Source organism: Dermacentor albipictus, chromosome 1, assembly GCF_038994185.2.
Source record: "Dermacentor albipictus isolate Rhodes 1998 colony chromosome 1, USDA_Dalb.pri_finalv2, whole genome shotgun sequence".
In the NCBI taxonomy this organism is placed as follows: Eukaryota; Metazoa; Arthropoda; class Arachnida; order Ixodida; family Ixodidae; genus Dermacentor; species Dermacentor albipictus.
In genome coordinates this window covers 327,123,895-327,139,606 of record NC_091821.1, presented here as the reverse complement: position 1 = coordinate 327,139,606, position 15,712 = coordinate 327,123,895, and the positions used below count along the sequence as shown (strand labels likewise).

The 15,712-nt window shown below is 44.6% G+C and overlaps 1 non-coding gene across 1 annotated transcript; it reads right to left on the bottom strand.

Moving 5' to 3' along the window:
- Window positions 1-9,374: 9,374 nt before the first annotated feature.
- Window positions 9,375-9,567, bottom strand: LOC135910264 (U2 spliceosomal RNA). Its single transcript, XR_010566982.1, has one exon. It is a non-coding gene; the product is annotated as a U2 spliceosomal RNA (small nuclear RNA).
- Between the last annotated feature and the right edge of the window lie 6,145 nt (window positions 9,568-15,712).

Below are 15,712 nucleotides of genomic sequence, written 5' to 3'. Positions count from 1 at the left end.
ATGAGAGGCGCGATCTTTCAAACACACCGTCCAATGATCTGTTGTTCCTGATGAAATTCGTAGACGCTGGTCAGTTGATTTTCGTGGCTTCAGCAGCCCGTCACAAGACTAGATGTGTATTTATAAAGTGAGATGTGACTAATGCTATCATCCTCCTCCTGCAGACGCATTTGCAATGAAGATGGATTGAATTGGACGGGGAAGTGCCCATGGCGAAAACTGCTGTGGCTATTATTATTTCAAAATATTCGACAGGTTGCAAATTCGAACCCGACAATGAAAACGCGCCAGCTTCGTACCACGAGTGTCAAATGTGGTAGACCTGCGCAGGGACAGCAGCGGCCAAGCGCGGAGCGGGTATATCGAATCACATGATTCGCTTTCCGCGCTTCCATTTGACAAAAAAAAGTTATTTCTCAAGAACAAAGAGGAGAAATGGGTGGAGGTCAATACGTGAGTCAATGCGGTACGTGTGCGACTTTCCTTGTTTCTTCATCTTATACATTTCTCCGTTTAGTTGTAATGTTCAAGTAGGGATGCGCACCTTTGTACCACCACCACCACTGTCGTACGTTTCAGTGACATTAAAACCTGTCGTGACATAATTCAGTGCTGGGCCGACATTAATAAGCTTCAGTGCCAAGCCGTGACACTTCTTCCTAGTTTCTTTCTTCCACCATATGAGAACTGTATTTGTCAATATAGCTGACCTGTACTGTACGCATTTCGTAATAACTAAAGAATGCAGCATACAAACAAGACCTGATTTTTTATCTGAAGCTTATAACGTGACCGGACAAAGTCCCTCATAATTCATAAGTATCATTTACTAAAAAGAAGAAACCAATTCTGTCACGGTATCATTGAACAATGTACTATTGAAGCAAGGCAGTATGTATAAGTATTTAGGTGTGCTACTGTCGTCTGAATGTTCGGGGAAACCTCAGGTGGACAATATCATAGCCAAAGGTGGTAAAGCTTTGAATTTCATTCAGAGAAACCTGCGATGTTCACAAGCGAATTTAAAACGTATGGCATATATAACTTGTGTTCGACCGCTCTTAGAATATGGTTGTGTTGTGTGGGACCCCCACGAGGTAACCTTCATTGCCGCTCTAGAAAAAATACAAAACCATGCTGCCAGGTTCGTCTTGGGGCGGTAAGGAAGGAGGGGGAGCTGCACTGCAATGAAGGCTGAGCTAGAATGGGAATCTCTTTCTGCCCGCCGCAATAAACTGAGATTAAAATTTCTATATTCGATTTACTATAATAAAACTGGAATTAATAGAGAAATTTACCTATTACATTTCAAAACGAACTGATCATAGTTGCGAAATCCTCGGGTACCCTGCCAAGACGAACATGTATGCCAATTCATTTTTTTTTCGAACAATTAAACAGTGGAATAGGCTGACTGAAAAGCAAGCGTATTGTGGGAATGAAGATGCATTTTATTCCATGTTGTAAATCCCCTGCTGTAACGCCTTTCGGCGCTGCGGGGTAATTGATGAATATAGAATAAAGAATAAAATGCTTCAGGCGATGTAGCTTATTGGCCAATATAGACTGGCTTTGTTGCTGTAGCGGCTGCGCACCGACGTCGTGTCACACTTTACCACGTCCTCTCGCTGCTCTCCGGACCAGAAGCGACGTGCCGGTGCCATTATCCCGTTTTCTGCAATATTTAAAGGAATGCGTGGTGTCTGTAGTTTCCACCGTAGGTGCATGTCTGAAAAGGCCAAAACTTGCTCGCAAAGCTTGAGTTTGCATAAACTGGAGGGTGCTCATGTTCACATTGTAGATTTGGAGTGTCAATCGCACGCCACAAGTCTCGCACGAGAGCTTTTGCAACATAAGTAGTGTAGTAGGTTTCATCCTGAAATAGGAGGTATAGGGTGGCTTCGTCATAGGTTATTATCTACTAGTGCTCCTTAAGAGAAGTGCGTCTTCTCATATGTGACTGCTCACCAGGTAATTTTAATAATGTTCGTTTTAACTCACTTAAGCAAAAAAGTCACTAAAGCGGATTGCTCAAGAAACATCTCCGGACGTCATGCTCGAAGGTGATCATGTACGTCAGCGTGGCGTTTTCTGGAATCCAGCAGATCGCTTGTGGAAGTATCACTCTATATGCTCAAATGCAGATATCGCCTGTATAGGTTGAGACACGAACGAATCGCAGATGGGAATCAACGAGGCCGACGAGGCTCGTTGAGGTAAATACATACGCGTAAATAATTTAAGGGAGCACTTTAGGTTATTCGCCCGCCGTATGTGGTGCCATCTCGTTTCTCTGCCTGCGGTCAGATACAGAGAAACGTTTAGTAAAACGGAATGCAGAGAAGTCAGCCTCAGGTACATTCTTCTATCCACCTAATCTGCGGTGGGAGAAAGAAGAGAGGGATAGAAGGAAGAGCATGACGGAGGGCGAAGACGACAGAAAGAAGATGCAAATCCTATAACAAGCAAGACTATGCTCAAATAGCCGCACCCATATTTTAGACTTCATTCATGGGATCATATTTGTAAGGTCAACGAGGGCAAAGTATGATGGCGTGATCGATTCTTGGCTTTTAATGGCTCTCGAAAAATTTAAGTCCGGTCAGATGTTGGGAAGTATATATCAAAAGCTGGCATTGGTGATGGCACAGCAGCCGCAGAAATACTCCAGGAGATTCGTAGTTTAGAAATGGTCTGCAGTCAGGCCACGTTATACGTTCAATGGTATTGTTGCTGCCTGTAACGCCACTTTTTCGTCAAAACCTCACGCCTGCAGAAAAACCATCTTTACCGTTGTGGCTGTGGTACCTGCCCTCACCGTAATCTCTCCTTTTTATTCCTGGCATCAAAAAGAAAACGGAGTTGTCACCTTCAGCCCTCCAATTGGCCGCGCTACTATTTTTGAACAAAAGCAAAGTGGATGCGTTCACCTTCACTCAGATTATTCCATTTCCTTTGCAAGCCCAGCAGGCGCGGTAGTCATTCCCTCCAGAGCAAATATCATTTAACACATCTCTTTCGACGTAATCAATGAGTGAAGAACTCACCACCCTCTATACTACCTTGGATTTGATGATTCATGAACTGTCACAGTCATGGTGCATTTTCTGAGCCCAACGCAGATCCTAGCGTCTTATTACGCTCACGGAGCTAATGAGCAACAGTCGCTGAGCCACAATCCCATCACCACGAAATCAAAAAAGACAAGCCATATCATATCAGAGGATCCCAGGAGCCATTACGGTATTTGCGGTAACGACCACCAGAATGAGGCTGCCATATCAAGCAACTGTGTTATAAAATATCTAGCAATACCACTGTAGTTAACATATGCAGCGTTAGAACTTCGCTCAGTATCGGGTGAGCTTATATTGGAGCAATAGAAGTTGACAGATTAACCAACACTCGATCTATACATTAAATCAGCGCCTGCAGTTACGCTTTCTGTCTGAAATAGCGCTGACTGGAAAAAAAACGAAAACAAAAATCAGGTAAATTGCATCGGGGATGCGGCCGCAGCGGGGTACGTGAAACGTTTAGTGCGGGCTGCTGAGGTTGTACAGGTTGTGAGTACGCAAATTGTGCAGCCAAATACACAAGTTTCAGTTAATCACATATTTCAACGATTACATGTTCAATTTATGATAGCCGTAGTAGAGGTACTACGGTATAATCTTTTAACAGTACTTGCTGCATATTCGTAATAGTCCTGTTTATTTTGCGTGCTCGTTATATTTACTCCGAAGTGCTGGCGATGGGGTGGGCTGTATCGTAGTCATTTGGGCAGCGACTAATGCGAATCGGGTTGGTGAGGCGGCTTGGGGGGCGGCGGTTGCTAGGTCGACTGCTTTGAGGGGCTGGCAATCTGATGCTGCCGTTCGATCCGCGGGATTTCACAAAATGAGCAAATTGAAAACGGGGTAACGGTGAGAGAAGTATGGACACGTTGGCCCTGAAGACGGTGTAAATACCGCGGATGAACGTCTAATCAAGACATCCGCCAGTGAAAGATCTTTGTTGGGTAGCATCGCTTTGCCAGGTGCAGCGTAAAATGTTAGCGTAGGTACTGGAACAGCTTCTCGGTTAAAGGTGGTGAGTGTGAATTGCGTTAGTCCGTCTTGCTGTCCGAGTCTCCCCATGCCATTTCTGGACCCTAAGTGCCGAACGCGGGGGCGCCAGAGCAGACCAAGCTTGAACATTCTGCAAAAAAATTGCACACTTGCAAACCTGATGAGCAGAGGCTTTAGTTTGACGAAAGTGAGTTCTCTTGAATACGACCATTCCCGCTGGGACCGGCAAATGTACAGCAGGGGTCCTACAACGTAAAACTATTCCAGAAAAGTCAGTGCCCTTCCACTCTGTGAAGAAGGATGACCAGCGAAGCTGTGTATGAATCAGAAATAACTATCTTTCTTTGTTCGGTCAAATCATGCATAATCAGTGCATAATCATGCATAATCAGTGTATACACATCATATCCAATGGAGAGATACCGGGGCTTTCGTGATGTCGCATGACAGACAGCTGTAGTGGGGTAGTTCAAAAAAGTTTTTGACAAATAACGGAGGGCTTATTGCAGAATTTCGAGTAGAAAAGTTTGGAATAGTTCTTCGTTATAGCGCCCCAGATTTATAACTCCCTGAAAGCATAGAGAGAGGCTCAATTAGCTCCGACTGCGTCGTGTGGGGTGCAACAAAGGCGCCATGTGTGCAGGCGACACAGGCATGATCGAGTAATGGCGTTTTTTTTTCTTGCACAAAACAATACCAAAGTAAGGCGCGTGCGTGTGTGGTACGGTTGCAAAGCTAAAAGCAATATAGCGCGGAAGCTTGGGCTTGTTGGCGATTCAGTGGAAAAAGGACACTACGCAAAAAACAAGGACACGATAGAGCGACACGCGCACAGCACTCACTTACAACAGTTTATTCATGAAGCCATGAAGGAATGAATATATAAGGAGCTAATATGCACAATATGTGAGTGATCGGCCAAAAACCTGGAACATCATTTGCAATGCTGATAATCATAGTCACGTACCTACAGAGCACTCGGAATGCTTGCCATTCAAACCTTGTTAAGAAACGCCATTTCCCGAGATGAAAGTGCAATCGAAGGAGAACTTACGCACGAGCTGTCAAACTTCCTAATGAAATCTGCCTCAGTGATTTCACATGTGAGCTGTGAACTATGTTTAGCCAGCACTTCGCTTGTTTCAACGTAGGGCTTACACCCGTGGCCCGGTACCATGTTGTACACATTGTTATGGTACTCCCTAAGACGATCATTTAAGCACGTTTCTGTCGGTCCCGCGTACTCTCTTCCACAAGAGAGAAGAATCACATACACCACACCAGTGATGCAGGGCACTAAACCCTCCCTGTGTTTCATAGTACAATGGCCCCTTCTGGCTTGTGAAGCAAACTTGCAAAGCTTCGCTAGTTTTTCTGGAGCGGAAAATACGACCGCAACACCAGCGCGTTGCCGTACTTTCTTCAGTTTGTGGGACACATGTATATATGGAAGTACTGCAAGTTTCTTTCTTTTCCACTTGCAGACCTAATGCTTGATCAGCTTCGCCATGCTTGATTTGCTAAAAAGCTTTTCCGCGACAGCTGATACTACAGCCTTCGTGCACCGGCAGACAATAAGCGGTCAATCTGAGCATCAAACTTTTTTGCATAGAATACGGACATGACCTTTTGACGGTGCTGACAAGGCACAGGTTACCGATTCCTGTTTTGACTAATTTCGTATGTGCTGGCTGGAAAGAGAAAAGTGGTTTCCCGCTCGTTGGTGGTCTTGGGAGGCGAGACTCTCCGAACTGGACCTGGGAAGCCAACTGGCGACCCTCGACCAGGCCCGGCGAGCCGCGATCGCCAGTGAAGCTCTGTCAGAGGGAACCACCCAGGAGTAAACTGCGCAACAGTTTCTGCAAAAATAAAGTTCCTCCTCCTCCTTTCCGCTAGTTAGTTTTCGAACGGCCAGCACAGATGTCTACTGAACATGCACAGCTTGACGTCCAGAAACCTTAAACAGTTATTTTCGGGTAGCTCATGCGTCGGCTCTAACGGATGCAGCCTTTTGCTAAATACATCTAACTTTTTTCCTGCAGCTTGCTCAAACACCTCCCCCGGACATTCCATGAGAACTAAGAAAGCGTCTACATATCTGCACACTTTTGCGACCAGGGTCATATCATGTAAAGTTTGAATAATGCGGTCTTTATATGCAAGGTAAATATCACTGAGGAGAGACGCAAAACATAAACCTATGCATATTCTACTTCTTTAATTGTGCTGGCTTTCCTCCCAAGTGACAAAGGTAGATTTAAGATAAGACGACAACAATACTAAAAACCCACAAACCGCAATTCCTATCTCGTTTCCGAATGCTATTGATCCAAAGTTGTATGCGTCCTTCTACACAACTTAGCATCTCATCATGTGAGAGGAAATAATACAGGTCTTTTACATCGATCGAAAAAGCCCTCAGAACCTTATTGTTTCCTTTTAAAAACCTTATGACGGCGCCAGAGTCTCTTACCAGATAGGGGTCGTTAATGGTTAGCAGGTTAAGCTTACTCTACACAAATATGGCAACAGATTTCTGACAAATCCCCTTTTTACTTACAATTTGTCGTAAAGGACAGTCATTCTTCTCAGTTTTAGCGGTAAAAAGGAAGTCCAAAACTAGCTTTGCAAATTTTTCGACTGACTTTGCTAGTTTGTCGAGGCCGAGTGCATTGCAAAGCCTCTTGGCTTCAGGTCTTACTTTTGTGAATGAAATATCCTCTCGTCGAAAAACGGTTTCAATAGCTAGAGTGGCTTTGGTGTTGAAGGTATTGCAAATGATGTTCCAGGTTTTTTGCCGATCATCCACATATTACTCATGGTAGCAGTCTATATGTACATTCCTTCAAGGCTTCATGAATAAACTATCCTTTTTCCAATAAAAGTGATACCAGCATTACATCGGTTAGTTACATGTGGTGTTAGCAAGCGACCCCCTATGCTGACAGAGGACGTGTCACATAAGAAGAAAAACCATGCTTTGCCTGTGGCTGGACTTGTCCTTCGCAACTGACCATTTATTCTGCATCAGAATGACCGACAACCTTACATGGGCTCGTTGTGGCTGCCAGGAGACAAATAGAGATACATTTTGTCGGTTGCTATCGCTACAGTGTGCACAGAAAACAACACGCGACTGGGCTTGCTAGACTTGGCAATCACCAAGTGCGGGAGGAAAGAATCCTCAGATATTGGTCGAGATTGCCCTCAGTAACAGGATGTGTTGAATGTGTTGCTGAGCTCTCTTGGAAACATGTGAACTGAGTGACATACTTTGAAGGTTGCGTAGATTGTGGGACAGTGGCCTTGCTAGTCTCCGTTGTATAATCCCAGAAAAGTGTTGTTGAATTTTTTGAGATCGGATGACCACTTGTGGTTGACGAAACGATGAACATTTGTGCAAATGTATGCGAGATACTGTGAAAATTTTTTCCCTCCTATTATTTTTAAGTACGTCCTTGCCTTTCTGTGGTGGAGTGCAGTAAAATGGGCCCAGGCTAGGTTTTCCAACAATACTGAATTTATCGGGACAGTCCCGACTTCTGAGTAAACGTTCCGAATCCCGACTTGACCTAGGCGGGACTGTCAAATCTCCTGAATTTTCCACTTTTACACTGAATAAGAATTATTAAACCAGATTTCGTTGTTCCAATACATAACTCGTCAGCTGCACATTACTCTCTATTATTTTCTGTTGGATTGTCTTAAACACAAAGGTGATCCTGTTTTTTTCGCAATTCTAGTCCTCTTTTAGGTCCCAACCGTTCACAATACCTCTCTATATGTACATCGGTAGCCATGTTGGCCAGGTGACTACTGCTCCTTTCTTGTAGTAAATCGCAGTATAATAGGTTTAAAAATTGGTGGAACTTTGCTACACATACAAGCTCGGACTGTCGGCTCCTGGCACTATCAGGGTCCATCGTCCTCATTCTCTGGCTATAACGATGCACCGGTCATGTGCCCTATGCATCCAAAAAATAAAGAAGCGAGAATAGAGACTTAGTCGCAGAGTAGGTAAAAATAACTATGCAGGCGTAATAGGCGGCAATATAAAAAAAATTAACCGCTCTGGACTATACCCTCTAAAGGATGCACCACCGTAAATATAGATCTGTCGAAGCAAAACCTCCATATGGTGCACTTTCGAGAAATGGAGCAGGTTTGGTTGGACTAAGCAAAGGTTCACGTGAGGCCAATGTTATCTGGAAGCTGGCATTGCTGGTGCCCACAAGCAGTGAGAATTACTCGTAGAGTAGGTAAAATTAATGGTACGGGCGTAATTAGAGTCAATGTAATCGAAAATGAATGACGTTGCACTATTGACTGCCTTATCTTCGGCATCGTGCTCACTTGGCTTCTTGGTGAAAAAAATGTCGGCCAAGTGTCGATGCTAAAAAAAACAAGGTAGATTTACCTGGGTGAAACGTGATGCGAATAAGACAAACCAATAATATTGAACTTGAAAAAGGGACTGAAAGAGAGATATATAATCAACATTTAATCCTCGAATCATTTCAACCTTGATAAGACCCATATAACCCCCCCGTCACTCCTTATCAACCTATTGACTGCTTAACTGTCTGTGTTGCAAAACGTGAAGCGCATAAGTTGTCGGACGTGGGCGGCATTTCGGTCAGTGAAGGAAAACGCTCCAATTGAAGGAACGTACAGCGACAGCCGAAACGCATCGGGGATGTGGCGTGTACGGCATTAAAATTTCGCAAAAGCGAAATTTTCCTGATGTTTACAATGATCTAAGTAGACTCTACATGTGGTCTTAGAGATGGACCTTATTCCACTATCACCATATCGTTCAGCGTAGCCTTCGCAGAAACTGTTCTGCTTTGACATTTGTTTGGTACCACCGGCACAAGACATTGCTATGGTTTAGATATATTTTCCTTTTGTAAGCTTGGGTGTTTAGACCAGAGGGTAAGACACTCGTCTTCTGAGCGTGTGATCGTAGGTTTGAAACTCACCCCACCAAAGTTTTTCCTCTCGCATTTGTTTTGTTTTGTACATTAATTTGCATATAGCCATTCTTCTTACGTGACGGATGGACGGACAGGTTTTCTCGTTGGGTAAGTGTAGAAATGCTTACGCATTTAAAAGACAAATAAGTTAGGAGGCAATTTAGACTCTAGTTTCGTGGGTGAAAGACGCTGGGTGAGTTAGGGGCGACAATAGAGCAGGGGCAATAGTGCAAGGGGAAGGGAATAGAAGGAGCGTCGAACTGCCTAAATTTTACAGCGAAGCTGTTTATGGCTAGGGCTCCGTGCATTTTTCCTCTGCGTGTGCAAAAACTGTGGGACCGATCACGGAGATTGTGCATTACCGGGCCGAGCTGCGGCAGAAGTGAAGCAGGCTTCAAGCACTCCAGCAACTTGCAAAAATAAATTTACTGTCTTGGGTCTTGCGTCCAAATAGAACCCGTATCAGATATTATGCTAATAACAATAGATACTACAATTTGACTGGCATCGGCCAGGTCTAGGTTCGCACCGCCCTGTCTTTGTCGGCCTTCTAAGCGCTTGCGTATATAATTTTTTTTCCTTCCGCTCTCCCATGGGGGCGGTCCTGTCGAAACATCCCGTCGTCCACGCGAATGTACGTAAAAATCAGGCTAAATGAGTTCGTACCTTTCTTCAAAATTCTGTCACCGCTGTGTGGTATGCTAAACAGCTTAGCGGTGGAATGACTCAATATATGTGGAATGGTGGAATGACTCAATATTTTTGGCTACCCGAACTTCGATATTGACCCACATTTTTAAACCGTGCTATCTCCGGGAACAGTAAACGAAACAAAGACGCTTTCTTCAAAAAAAAAGTGTAAAAGCTAGCACTGGAGTACGCAACCGGCGTTCAAGTTTTCGTGCGACTCCGCGCACTATTTGGAAACACCCTACCGTCCCATCTCCCCCCAGAACACTCTCCCGAAAGTTTTACGTACTATCCGCATCACAGCGTCGGTAATGCATGAATAATCTGCCCAGTCTAGATTTTCACGGCGCCATGCGCGACACGCTTCATGCCCTTCACGGCACATGTGCATTTCCGAGACAGCTATTTGTGCGCGGTAGCATTTATTGGCTACCGGGTCTGTAGTTTATTCGGTAGGCTTCAAAGTGGTTCGTGACGCTCGCTCCTAGCCTTTTCCTTCGCCATAGTTTGGCACTCGTGTTTATCGTGGTTACTGGCAGCAAATGTGGATGTCAATGCAGTGTCACTAGTGTACCTGCGCATTGCATTTATGACAGTTTATGCTATAGGCACAACAATATGTTGCTTACTATGAGTACCAACCGGGACTTACAAAATTCTCAGCGCCTAGAGTGATGTATGACGACCGAGAAACTAAAACAGCGCGATAGATCTTCTGCGGTGCCCCGGTAAATCGTAGTTGAAGAGTTGCGCTACGTAAAGAACCTTCCTTTGTGAAGTATTCTAGCGGCCTTCTCTTCTATCTACAAGGCACCCCTTCATACCCTACCGTATCAGAAAGAGAAGACAGAGTTTTAATCTGAGCTGCAATAAACTCGTCCTCACATGCACGCACAAATACACGAACAAATCAGAATTTCCATTCTTTAATGATCCATTCAGTAAATTTGATTCTTGAACGAAATAATTTCAGCACTACCAAAATCGCGTACCCTACTGATGCCTCTTACTCGGCATTGTGATGCACTAAAAATAAGAATGTTACCTCTACGCTTGAATCTTGTTCATATGTCTTTTAAGTGCTTGGCATTTGTAATCGGTTTGCATATAGCATAGTACATTAGTGTCTTTTAATACTTGGCGTGTTCAATTCACGATAAAGCCAGAGGGAATGCGAGTCTGTAGTCTAAGGCGTTTGGCTAAGCTTGATTCTGGTGAATCCGAGCGAGCCTGGCAGAGTAGAATTCTTGCGAGTCTGAGACACTAAGCATAAATATATTTTCGGATCTAATCTGAGTGATTTCAGCGTATTTTGCGAACATCTGGTTGAAAACCATTAGAACTGCAGTCTGTGTGACTATTGATTAGCTGTACTACTAACTCCGTGACCTGCACAACTTATCGTTTCCCTCTTCACCTGAACTAAACTAACCACCACAGAGAACATCTGTCGAGTTGTAGCACTACGCTACAGCTCCTGTACCTTAGATTGCCTATCATAGTCCGTACCTAAAAGGTGGACGCTAATGTTACTCGTTTGTCCGCATAATTTGGCCAATGACTGAGAAAGGCGGATGGTAGTGAACGCAATTGTACAGATCGTAGCTGGACAAACAGTTACAACATATTGTAAAGCCTTCTTTTAATAACATAGAAAGGCACTTCATTATCAAACTCTTGCCCAAATTTCGCATAGGATGTCCGGTTATCCTACTCTCTCAAAGTAGAGGAGGGTCATTAACCTCTCGAATGTGACTAGAGATGCTTCATTTCGGTCCTGCCAAGTAAGCACTTGTTAAACGTGAATCACAATGAGGCAGCCCTACGACGCTTACAAGCAATTAATGAGCGCGAAATAACATTCTTGTGAGATATATGAATAGTACTATGACTACAGAGAAAAATTATGTGAAATTTCCGTTCTCACAAAGTACGGTTCAATAGCTGGCGCTCTCTTTCGGAGAAAATCTGCTTTATCAACACTCAGGGTCGCCCGCGAAAAAGTCCAATGTTTTCCAAACGAAAACAATAAACACTCATCCCATTGAGTCCTAAGCTCATTGCACAGAGTGGCCTTCGAAAATGACCTTTGACTCAGTACTCCGAAACACATCACATCTCACTGTGCCAACAACTCATGACGCCGCAGTAGGAAGTGCGATGCGAACACTCGATCATTTTTTTCTCCACACTTTCTTCAATCAAGTTTCTACGTGACAACCCACGTCACCTGAGAAGGGATTGCTGCCTGCAAGGGAGGCCCTTATTTGGAGGCTGAGGGGAAGGCAATAGGAATTCCGTGGATGGAGAAGAGCGTACATGCATTATGGATGCGAAGCGGTCCTAATTTCCGTCCAATATTATTCGAGCCATCATTCAGCGCAACGGGTGCCCACAATAATACCCTTCCGCTATCCTTCTTTCCGGAACGCGCGATCTCGTTTTCGTTTCATTTTGTCTTTCACGCAACGGTGGGGGCGTTTATCTTCTTTTGGCTCCGCAGCGCAGTTGAAGGGTGCCTGTTTAGGGAAGTACGCCGTAGAGCGTGCATTTGATCGCCCAATCGGAGAAGGCGTCAGGAAGGGAGGATGCCTAGGAGGGAACAGGCGAGGCAGGAAAGGACCCTAGTGCTCCAAGCTCTAAGTAAGCTTAGCGTTGGCAAAAAGGAACAAAGCGAGGGAACGAGTGATTATGAAGGCGATCTCTTCAGGACTGAAGGTTGGTGAAAAAGCGTTGGGGGAAAGTCTGAACAAGAGAGGGGAGGCAGTACGAGAGAAGGAGAAGGGTGGGCGAGGAAGAAGGCTGCCAGAATACGGCATCTGACGGCGGGCGAGCTAGGTTTTAATGGATCGGGCGAAAGCTCGCCCTCCATCAAACGCTAAAGGCAGGACGCAGGAATAGATGCTCTGCGCACCGGGGAAGGGTTTGATGGCGCGGTGGAGAAAAAGGAAAGGGTAGGGGGACTTGCTTTCTCGGCACGCCACGCATTCCCAGGCCTGACTGGTTTGATGGCGTTTACGCCTAAGGTGCTCATTGGCAGCGCGGCAGAAAAAAGGGAAGCATTAGCGGCGATCTTTATAGGCCATGATTTGCAGAAGCTCGCTGTATAGGCTGGAGCACGGTTTTATATGCGTACCTTAGATAAGCCGGACAAGGGGAAAGTGATATTATACATTTCCTTCTTTATATCCCGAGCACCCAAGGATTGTGGATGAAGTCGTGCCGTAGAAATCCTCAAGGACGTTGCGACGGCACAATGCGTTGAGTCAATTCAGTCCGCCTAGTACACCAAGTTGTGGCCGCAGGAAACCATAGAGGTTGGTTTAAGAAACATCCCTTGTTCAATCGATGTTGCTCTTTTTGCATGTCCTCGTGTTATTAGGGTATTAAACAAAATACAAGATACAACACAAGCACACATCTCATATGGGATACAATAAATGGCCACGACTTGTAAAAATCTAAGCAAGAGTGTCGTTCATTAGTTGCTTACTTTTGCACCTAGGTTATGACAAGCACTCAAGAGTGCCAAGAGCTTATCATCTTTAAGCGAGAACGACAAAATATGAAAATTTTACCGCAGCACTTGATTTGATTTTGAGGGCTATATAAGTATAAAAACTTGGAGGATAAGAAAAATACTTGAGGAAAAGCTAAAACCTGCGCTATGAGTGATGCAGCGGAAAAGGATTTAGCGTAAGTTTAAAATACAGAAGGAGAACAATGTGGATTAGAGCACAAACTCTGCTAGCTGACGTTCTAGTCGCAATTAAAAGAAAAAAAGTGGGTTTCGGCCGGTTACGTAATGCGCAGAGCAGGTAACGAGTAGTATACTAGCGTAGCAGAAAGGATGCCAATGGAAGGGAAGTGCTGTCGATGGGGGCCAAAGATTAGATAATATGATGAGATTGGGAAATTCTTAGACGTAGCAGCGATATTATCACATGACGCAATACAAGGATAACTGAAGGCGTCTGCGAGAGGGCTTTGTCCTGCACTTGGCATAGAAATGCTAATGGGGAGTCCGCACAAATGGGAAATCGTAAGCCTCAATGTTCCTTATAATCGATAAAATGACCAGCTTCAGGCCTCCTGAGCAGTAATTATATGAATAATTCGTGTTCTTTGGTCTTTATGCAGACGTTTCCACTCAATCAGTGTCAATATTGGCACAATGAAAGGTTTGTAAGTTACCACATACTTCGAGAGGGAAAGAGAAAAATTTATTTGCAGCAAAGCAGAGACGTAGGCATGAACTATACCTTGCTCTGGCCTGCTACACTACACTGGGGGAAAGAGACAGGCAGGAAAAGGTCTGAAGAACGACGATGACGATATGAGGATGAGGTGCGTATATACAAGTTCACCACGGTGTGGCATCGTGAAAGCAGCGCGTCTAGCCCAGTCATGCGTACCAAGGCTATAGCGGCACTTGTTATCAGGGCGGCGCTGTTTGCATTAGGCCAAGGACTCGAAAGAAACTCGTCTTAATGCGGCCTCTTATCGACGTTCGCAATTAAAGAAGCCATTTCCTGTCGTTCTTGCGCGTACGCGGGACAAACGCAATATGTGTGTGATCAAGTGCTTCTCGCACGTGACAGTATTCGAAGTTTGGGCTATTATCAATTTAGCCTATCCGATGTCTATAACCCTTGATGAATGTGATGAAAGGGATGACGGTGAATCTGGTGCACCATTCTTGTTTGGCTTCTTATGAGCTTGTGAGGCATGCGGTATTTCATTCTGGGTCCCATTTATGCACTGGCTTCTGTCGTCGATCTAGTTCGGTCCAATGTTCCAACGTAGAGTTGCGCATTACGCAACGAAGTAGTGCGTTTGTTTCTGTTCGTGAGATCACAATGCGTACTTCAGAATCATTATTTACAGAAGTTTTCGCTTCAAAGTTTCTCGGTTCATTCTCTCTCACACCACAGTGAGCAGGTATCCACTGAAAATTGAGATTGTTGCCATTTCTATTTGCATGGTCGGGACGCTCTGTAATTTTTAGAGCTGTTCAATTATTGGGGCCCTGTCTGAGGACACAGACGATGGTTCGAAGAGCTGGCTTGGAATCGCAGAAGATCGTACACGTACGAGGAAGTTCCTCGGAGAGAAATCAAAGTGTGCTCGGGATAGCAACAAGTTCTGTGGCAGTTGATGCTGGCCTATGGTCTAATTTAAACCGATGGATCTGTCACACAATATGCGTCAAATGCATCTTCGTCATCCCACATATGATCGTAGAACATACCTTAGACACTTGGAAAAGAAATAGAGGGGTAGGCACGCAGTTGTGCCACTAAACTTCGTTCGTTGACGCAGGCAATGTTTGAATACCTTGAATAGCAATGAAATTATTAACATTGAAGCAGGCGACATGGCCCGCTACTGGCATAATGTGAATTGGTCAAAAATAATAGATGTACAAAAACACGTGAAAAGACACAATAATGGCGACATGATGGAGTATAATGTAGGAGCCTGCAGTTAAAAATGTCTGCCGGTCGCGTTCGGCGCTATATGAATATATAGAAATCTGTGTATTATTCTGCAGAGCTACTCTCCCAAGTTTCTCAATTTTCTGACCTGGCCGTTCTTATAAAAGCCAGCAGTTTATATCAAAACATATGGTGGAGAATTGCAAGCACGGAGAATGTTCCATTACTCGGTCACCGACATTATTAATAATCTCCTCTTGTTCTTTTACTGCTGCGAACATCGCGGGTCAAGTGTACCTTCACCCCCAGTTGTGTGCAGTAGCGCAGATGCTGACGAACGTCCTGAATATATATATATATATATATGTGAAGAAAACAATGCGATGTTTAGAGGGTGGGATAACTCACTGTTATCACGTAATATCCCTCCAGTCATAGCCATAACAGCACAGTGTTTCAAATTCCTTTCCCCATTGATAGGGCCATGGCCACCGTTCACAGCTATGCAGTGCTGCATGAAATTTATAAGCCTGGGTAG